This window comes from Octodon degus, unplaced genomic scaffold, assembly GCF_000260255.1.
Source record: "Octodon degus isolate 3935 unplaced genomic scaffold, OctDeg1.0 scaffold00011, whole genome shotgun sequence".
Taxonomy (NCBI): domain Eukaryota; kingdom Metazoa; phylum Chordata; class Mammalia; order Rodentia; family Octodontidae; genus Octodon; species Octodon degus.
The window spans coordinates 20,611,001-20,619,721 of record NW_004524587.1 but is presented as its reverse complement, the minus strand read 5'-3'; the positions used below and the strand labels follow the sequence as shown (position 1 = coordinate 20,619,721).

The 8,721-nt window shown below is 40.3% G+C and overlaps 1 pseudogene; it reads right to left on the bottom strand.

Annotated features, from left to right (window-relative positions):
* Positions 1-4,601: 4,601 nt before the first annotated feature.
* On the bottom strand, positions 4,602-6,371 carry LOC101561061 (annotated as a pseudogene).
* Between the last annotated feature and the right edge of the window lie 2,350 nt (positions 6,372-8,721).

Genomic DNA, 8,721 nt, shown 5'->3' with positions numbered 1-8,721 from the left:
TACTGAGTTATCTCCCCAGTCCCTCTTTCTTTCTTTCTTTCTTTCTTTCTTTCTTTCTTTCTTTCTTTCTTTCTTTCTTCTTTCTTCCTTTTTTATTTTTATTTTTATTTTTTTTGCATTACTGCCTGCTAAGTTTCCTACACTGGCCTAGAACTTGCCATCTTTTTGCCTCAGCCTTCTTAGTAGTAGGTAAGATTACTGGTATGCTCCATAATACCTAGTGAAATTCATCTTTTTGACACAGCACAATTATTACTTATATAACAGACTTTAAAAATTATTTCAGTAGCATTAGAATAATTTCATCCTCTCTGAACTGGGATGCAAGAAAAGGAAAATAAAAACAAAACAAAGCAAAATACAAAACCCAAGGTGTCAGGAATGTGTGGTGTCTGCTGAGGAGTACCACAGCTGGAGAGCAGAGCCAACACAAAAAGAAGCCCCTTAGGCTGGTGGTCTGCAAAGCTCCAGGGGCAGGGCTGCCTGAGCACTGTGAGACTCACTGTTCACCACAAGTCTGTCCAAGATGCTGGATGTGTAGCTATGGGATGTAATGTGCCCTGCAAGGTTTGGTCTTGCTTTGGTCTGTTTTTTTCCATTGACTTGATTGTCCCTTTTGAAATGGAAATGTTGACACTGCCATTTTGTCTTGCTTATATGTTGACTTAGTTGTTTTTTAAAATTTCATTTTATTTTTGCAGTAAAGTGTGAAATTTGCTTTGAGTCTCAAAGGAGGCTTTGCAATTGGACTTTGGAGTAATGCTGGTTCTATTGATACTTTGGGAAATACCCTTGCATTTTTAGTCATATAAGGAACATTAATATATTTTTCAACAGAATTATGTCCTGGATAGGGTGGCTATTTGAAGACTAAGCATGGTGGAAAGAGATGTGTTTAGGCTCAGCTTGACCAAATGTAAATCTTCACAAGCTGTGCTGGTTAATCTTGTAAACTTGATTTAAAGGGTGTTTAGAGGTGATTGGATTTTGAGGATATTAAAAGATAAATTATTCTATTGATAAGTGAATTATAAATGGACCCTTAGGAAGTGGAGACTAGTTGGATTTCCTTTCATTGGAGGCATGACTTCACCTTTTATTGGGCTTTTTAATCTCTCTTTGCTTAAATAACTTGAGCAATTGTCCTCTGTTGAGTAAACAGCCAGGCATAGACTAAAACCTCTTATACCATGAGCCAAATAAAAACTTTCATTCTTTCATTTTTGTTTATTTATTTGTTTTTGGTGGCACCAGGGATCAAACTCAGAACCCTGCCCTTCCAGGCAAGCACTTATTCCACTGAGCTATCTCCCTGTCCCTCAAAACTTTCATTTTTTAAATTGTGACCATAGAGTATTTTTTTCCAAAGAAATGAAGGTTTGAATAATTCACACATATATTTGAAATTGAAATTATGGCAACTTTATTGAAATATAATGTATGTTATTTGATAATGATGCCCTGGAGGTTGGAGGGTTTTTGTTTTCCTTTTTGAGACAAGATCTCTCCATATACTTCTGGCCTGATTTGAGCTCACTATGTAGCATAGGCTGGTCTTCAAGTTGCAGCGATCCTTCTGCCTGGGCCCCCAGAGTGCTGGAAGTACAAGAATGAGCCACTGTGTCTGACAAGACTACAGCTTTTTCAGTGGAACTTACGGCTATGTTCTATTGTCTTGGAAATCTTCAGTTTTGCTTTAAATATTTTTAAAATAAAAGCATTTATATCATTTAATTTGAGAGTTTGTGGTCTTGTTTAAACTAAACTTAAAATTTCATAGTTACATCAAGCTTTGCATAAAAGGGCACGTGATAGTTTAATCAAAGTCTTTTCAAGAAAAGTATGTGGCCAGTCTATACTTCTATAATCTTTGTCTCCTTAAAGAGACATTTTATTTCTTCTGCTCTCTAAAGATGGTAGTATCTTATTGTCTTGGATGTGTATGAGCATTCATATTTTAAAATGTTAAAGTTAAAAATTTGCATTATTATGAGACTAGTAACTGTCCACTGTTTTACTCTAAAATACAAAGTTCAAGCATTCTACCTTCAGGGGCAAGAAGTCAAATTTTCAACTTAAATAAAGAGTACAGATAGCATAAAATTTAAAGGTCTTTTATTATAATTTTTAAAATAGGTCTATCCCATATTTTCTTATTTCTACATTGTCTTCACCAATGTAAGCCTATGACATAAATTTTAATACATGATTTATGGTTACAAATTCATTTTTTCATTCTCATTTATTATGGGGTGTCACATTTTATCATGCCTGCATTTAATCATCTCATGTCTGCATATAAATGGTTACAAATATGATACCTGTGCAGACCCAAGAAGTCAGGAGCTCAGCTGTCTTAGACTGTAATGGTTGAGTGCCTTGAAAAGTGGGGTTGGAAGAAAAAATACTTTAGATGTCTTTGTACTTGCGTATGCATTACAGAATAGGTGCTAGAGTGAAAAGGAAGGATTTCTACTGAGTAGAGTCAATTTGTGTAAATTGATTTTTCATAAGCCCCCATAATATGTACATCCATAACTGTACTCAACATACAATAAGTTTTGTGTCAAAATCAGGTAAGATCATAAACAAGACATTGCTAAGCTTTAGCATCAATTTTAGGCAACAGGGAAATTCATACACAACTCAGTTACATTTATTCCTACTGAAGCATTTATTTGATCATTGCCTAAAGTACGTAAGTGAAAAGTCATGATTTGAGACTTTGACTTGTTAGTATGAAGTTTTAAGAATTCCCTAGAGGAATTATAGCTAAAATCTAAAATTCTACCAATATATTATGGGGAATAAAGTTGATGATAAGTACAGTCATCTTCGAGTATCCTGGGAATTAATTTCAGGATGCCCCTAATTCTGCATTTCATGGTTAACAATGTCTCAAGATAGGCAGGTTCCTCATATATTATGGCATAGTATGTGCATATAAAGCACGTTCATCATTACATAACCTTTTGTTCATCCCTAGATTACTTAAACTACCTACTATAATGTCAATACTATTTAAATAGTTGCTCTACTATATTATGTAATGACAAGAAAATATTCTTGTTCAGTACAGACACAGGTATTTTCTGGTATTTTTTATTTGTCTTTAATTAATTCAGTGGATGTAGAACCCACAGGTACAGAGGATTGGCCGTATGTGCTTATTTAGTGAATACAATTAATGAATATATATTCTTTTTAGGTAACCAGTAGTAGTGGAAAGCTATATCCAATGGAAAAACATACTAAGCTGCAATACTCTCCCCGAAAATGATCTAGTGAGCTACATAATGGGGAAGGACTGGACTGAATTCTGTTTTTTTTACATCATTAATACCGGAGTATCTTTTATTCACAGCTCGGTTCCACCTAAGATTTGCTCTAAAACCAAACCTAAACTTGCTTAATTTCCATAAACTTGCAGTTACTGTCCATTTCCAGAAACCCATTAGACTGTAGACTCCCTGGCTGACAAAAGCCTGTGTGTCCCCCAGCATATTTCACTAGCTTAAAGTGTCCACAGAAGTGACGCGCTACAGGCAGGTGCCCCTCTACAGTTGGCACCTCTGGCACAGTAACAGCAGCTGGCCAGGGGCCTACACTTGTGCCTCATGTGAAGGTAGGAGACGAGCCTCGAGGAAGGTGCAGCAGGGCCAGCCAGACAGTGCAGGCTGTGAGACACGGGAGGCCTGCAGGGTGTGGTTCACTGCTCCTCCTGGAGTACTTGGAAACCTAGACTGTGTATCTGTAAAAGATAGGAATTTCCTATCTTTAGGTTGGGTCCTAAACACCTTTTTAAAATTATACTTGTGAAAAGATTGAGTATCTTAATTGTATGGAAGGATTTTCTGTAGTGTCAACTCAATACTGAGCTCTCGCCAGGCTCTAGACGTTGGCCTTGGTACAAACACTCACCAGTGGCCTCCATTGGGCCCATGCATAGGAAGGCTTGTGCTTGATCCCCAGGAGGACTGCACTGGGACAGTCCACAAAATTACCCTGGCCGGGTGTGGTGGCACACACCTATCATCCCAGCATTCCCGAGGCTGAGGCAGGAGGATCACTATCAGTTCAAAGCCAGCATGGCTACACAGTGAACTCAAAGTCAGCCTGAACTGCACAGCAAACTCTCAAGGAGAGGAAAACACAAAACCTTGCATGTGTGCTACTCTGTAGGTGTTCTGGGCAGGGGGTTGAGGGTCAAGTGAGGCCCAGGAGATTAGCATATGTCAGCATCTTATGTGGAATGGCATAAGGAAATCTTGGGAAAAGTGACCAGAGACTGGGTCCACGTGGTGGCACGTGCCTGTAATCCCAGCTCTTGGGAGGCTGTAAACAGGTGGATCACTATGAGTCCAATCTAGTAGTGACACCTTCAATACCCTGTACATCCTTCCCTAAAACAAAGCAAAAATAAAAAAAAAAATAGAAAAATATTAGGTAACCATTGGTCACTTTCCTCCTCAGCTGTCCTCAGATCTGACAGTTTCATAGAGCAGTTGCCCAGATGGAGGTGCTATGGCCCATCTTCAGGGGCTGCTGCTCTCCGCTGTCTCCTGAACCTCTGGTCTGCATCAAAGCCCAGGGTGCTGGGATCAGCAGTCATTCTTGGACAGCCCTGGCTCTGCTGTGCTGGTTGCTGTTTTGCGGCTCATCAACAAGCTCTTCTCAAATTCATCTTCAGTAATTTTGCCTTTCTTAAGGCTTTTCTAGAGTCTTGTGTCATTAAGAAGTTCCTCCATGTCCTCATCTTCGATGTCAGATCCCTCTTCTCTTTTTCTTTTCTCATTCAGTTTTTTCTTCCTTTCCTTTTTGGCTTTCTACTTTGACCAAACTTTACTTTTTATGAATTTCCTTCTCCCTTCATTTTCTGTTTTCCTCGCTGCTCCAGTAGTTTCTGCCTCTACTTCTCCCTGGCTTTGTCTTTAAATGGAATCATGTCTGTGTTAACATCCACAGGCACGAAACCTGGAAACTGCTTGCCTTTGAGCTCTGGCATCCTCGGCTTCCTCAGCAGGGCGAAACCTCGAGCAAGACTAGCAAAATCAAGATCGTTCAGCCGGAAGATGAGGCTGCACTCGTGCTTGGCGTAGGCCTGGACGTGGGACACGAAAGCCTGCATGCCCTTCTCAAACATGACTCTGTCAGCCAGGGCCAGGGCCTTGAGCTTTGACAGCAGGTCCACCACGTTCCCCTGGGGCCGCGTCTCCTGCAGTGGACATCTTTGGTTGATGGCGAAGAAACTGACGTAGGCCTCCTCTATGGGCAGCAGAAACACGAGGGCACTGCCACTGTGGCCTATACGGGCTGTGAGGCCACAGTGATGCACGAAGGCATTTGCATTGCTGGGAAAGTCATACTGCAAAACCCAGTGGACCTCAGGAACGTCGATTCCCCGGGCCATCACATCGGTGTACACCAAAACCCCACTCGGCAGCTTGCGAAAGTCCATGAACATCTTGTTGCGCTTGTACTTCATCTTGCCATGAATGCACATGATCCTCACGCCCTTCACCAGGGCCTCCAGGGCCTTCCCGTAGTACTCGACACAGGCGCAAGTGCTGAAAAAAACCAGGTGCTTTTCCTGCTTGTGATTCCGAAGAAAATGTATCAGCTGATAGAAATTTTCGTCTGCCTTACACACCATGTAGTATTTCCGCAGCCGCGAGGGTGTCTTCTGGGTGCTGTTGGCCACCCCCCCCCTTCTCCTTCACTGAGATGCACACAGGGTTGCGGAGCCCGGCGCGCACCAGGTTCTCTACCTCCTGCATCTGTGTGGCCGAGAAAAGGCTTGTTCTCCTCTGCTTTGGCAGAAACTCCAGGATGGTGTTGATGCTGGCCTCAAATCCCATGTCCAGAAGTCTGTCCACTTCATCCAGCACCAGGATGTCCAGGGCCCGCACGCAGCTGGCCAGATCCAAGCCCTCCGCCTTCCTCCAGAAGATGTCCTCCAGACGGCCCGGTGTCGCCACGATGATGTTCCCTCCTGTCGCTTGAACCTCTCAACATCTTCTCCAAGGTTTCTGTCTCCGATCCAAAGATTCTGGATGAGCTGGGGGAAGGGCTTAGTGAAATGCGTCAGGACCTCATCGATCTGAATGGCCAGCTTGCGAGTAGGGGTGATGATGATGGCGCCCACCTGACTCTTCTTTAGCTTCTCTTCCCTTCTCAGAATCATCTCCAGGATGGGGATGACAAAGGCAAGAGTTTTGTCACTACCGCTTCTGCAGCGATATCTTGTTCTTCATGAACAGAGGGATGGTTGCACACTGCACTGGCGTCATGTGCGGGAAACCCAGCTCCCTCAGGGCATCCAGTACCTGTGGGTGCAGTGGCACCCACGAACCCTCAGTCATGTGCTCCATGGCACTTTCTGCTACCTCGGCCACACCGGAACGCCACCTCTGAATTCTATTAACAATGAAGAAAGGGAGCAAAATTCAATTGTACCATAAGGTGCAAAGAACGAACCTAAAACAAGACAAGTGAAAAGTAAATGAACAGGAAGCAATGAATAAGTTTGAGAGGGATATAATTGGAGATGCTGAGCAGTGTTAATACAATAAAAAAGAAAAGCTGTGTGATCAGTGACAGTGTGTGCTGCTGAGTATGAAAATGGAGGTTAAGTCTGAGGACTTCAAGTATGCATGAGGAAGGAGGAGAGTTTATTAATTAATAGCATTTGCATGCATGATTGGAACTGCCATAGATAAACAGGAATATAATATGCTGTTGTCATTGGCCTTGAGGACTGCAAAATGAAATGATGCTTCTAACTCAATGAAAATCAGAAGACAAAAATAAAAGAAAACAAGATAAAAATAGAGTAAATAAAGAAAATGATAGGTTGTCATGGATATGGGGTCTATTAATCTCTACTTTTTATTTTTTAGTGAAAGTCTATATTGTTTCCAATTTCTTTTTAATGTATCAGTTATTTAATTGGGTTCTTAGTAAGAAATTTAGAACACTAATTTATGAGGATAAATTCCATTTGTCAGAGCAAAAATGGATTACAGGTAGCCTCAGAGCTGAGGAACAGCTTTGATTTTTGCTAAAATCTGTGAGTTCACTGCTTTCTGATCCACCTTGCATTTCTCTGAAGTCTGCTATTTCTCTTTCTCGGTGTTGAATATCTTGCCCTCCTGGTGTCTGGGTTTCCACAGTTTTCTGTTCTTGAAGTAAGCATCAGTGAGGTGTTTGGGGATTTTTGCTTTGTTGATGTCAATTTTTGTAGAGGTAGCAATGACAAATTTCTTGTGTGTTCTTCACAGATAGAAGTGAAGAACAGTACCTTTTTACCAGTACCACTGTCAGTCACAAGTAGCAAACCACTATCTAACTACTTCAGGAAGACCACTCTCTTGGTTATGTAACACCTGCTGAGGATGACCAAGGCGGTGCCAGGAGTGATGTTGACTGGACATGTCCTCACATGTTGACTGAAGGGTTTCCTGCCATGGCTCAAGACCTTTTGGGGTACATGTTCAGTAAGGTAGTATTTAAGCATTTTTCAAAGTTTAACCCCCCCTGGTACCTCCATTCCTTTTCCCATCAACCAGTTTTATGATTATAGCAAGAACTTTCTCCTTTTTCCACTCAACCTTTAATTTAGCAGCTGTATACTTTCTCTTGTACAAAGCCTTTCTGGAATACATAGAAGATAGGGAGTGTCTACCAATTTATCTAAGCAGGACAGGATTTTGGCTGCAGTGGGGCTGCCGCTTCTTGGACTTTTTTGCTATCACCTTAACCTTTTTACCAGTACCACTGTCAGCAGCCATCCTGGCTTTGGGTTTCTTCTGTTTAGTGTCTGGCTTCTTAGTTTTTTCACCCACCATCTTGCAAGATGGGAAAGAGAACTAAGTTTCCTGTTTCTATTTTATTAATAATTTTTATTCTCTTAACCTCTATTTTAAAAACAAGATGTCAGTTGAATGGATCCAGATGGTAAAACCTATGGCCCTAGTTTCTATCAATTACTTAGTAATTTAGAAAAAAATCTTTCAAACAGAAGTTTCATGGTTGAAAAATAAGATAAATATTATGAATATTCTATTGATTCTATATTTGTCATTTTGTACAAAACTTTAAGGTTAATATATCAATGAAATGTAACAAGTCAATGAATGTAATTCATTCTTCCCACTTAAAGAAACGAAGAACTTTGAGATGGATAACAGATTGAACATACTTCTTGCACAAGTTAAGAATTCTTTGTGCCTTTTCAGACATGATAAATTTCTTACTAGTAATACCTAACACAGATATCAATAAAATCTTCAGTTGTTTCCAAGGGTATACAGAAATTCTTCAAATAGAAATTCCAATAGCTATTAGCTGTATACTGGTGTCACTGCTGAAATGTTGTGAACTTACCAAACCTGTATGTTTCATGCATTTTCCCACATAATTTCTCTCCTGCTGTCTTTCATTCAATAAAACACATCATTATGTAACTTTAAGGTGACTGCTGACATTACTTGAGTCATTTCAATCTGCCCAATTGTATATTGTAATGGCCATTGCTTTAAAATAGATTACTTGTGATTATATGACTTAGGTTATTATTTTAGTGACTGAAAGCTTTTCTAAAATTTCACCCTTCCCCAGATAAGAAACCAAATGCAACTTTAGAAGAAACATTAAAGCATATTAAAAAATTAATTGTTATTTTGTTTAGTTTGGTTATCACGCGTTTCATTTCTTTGATAT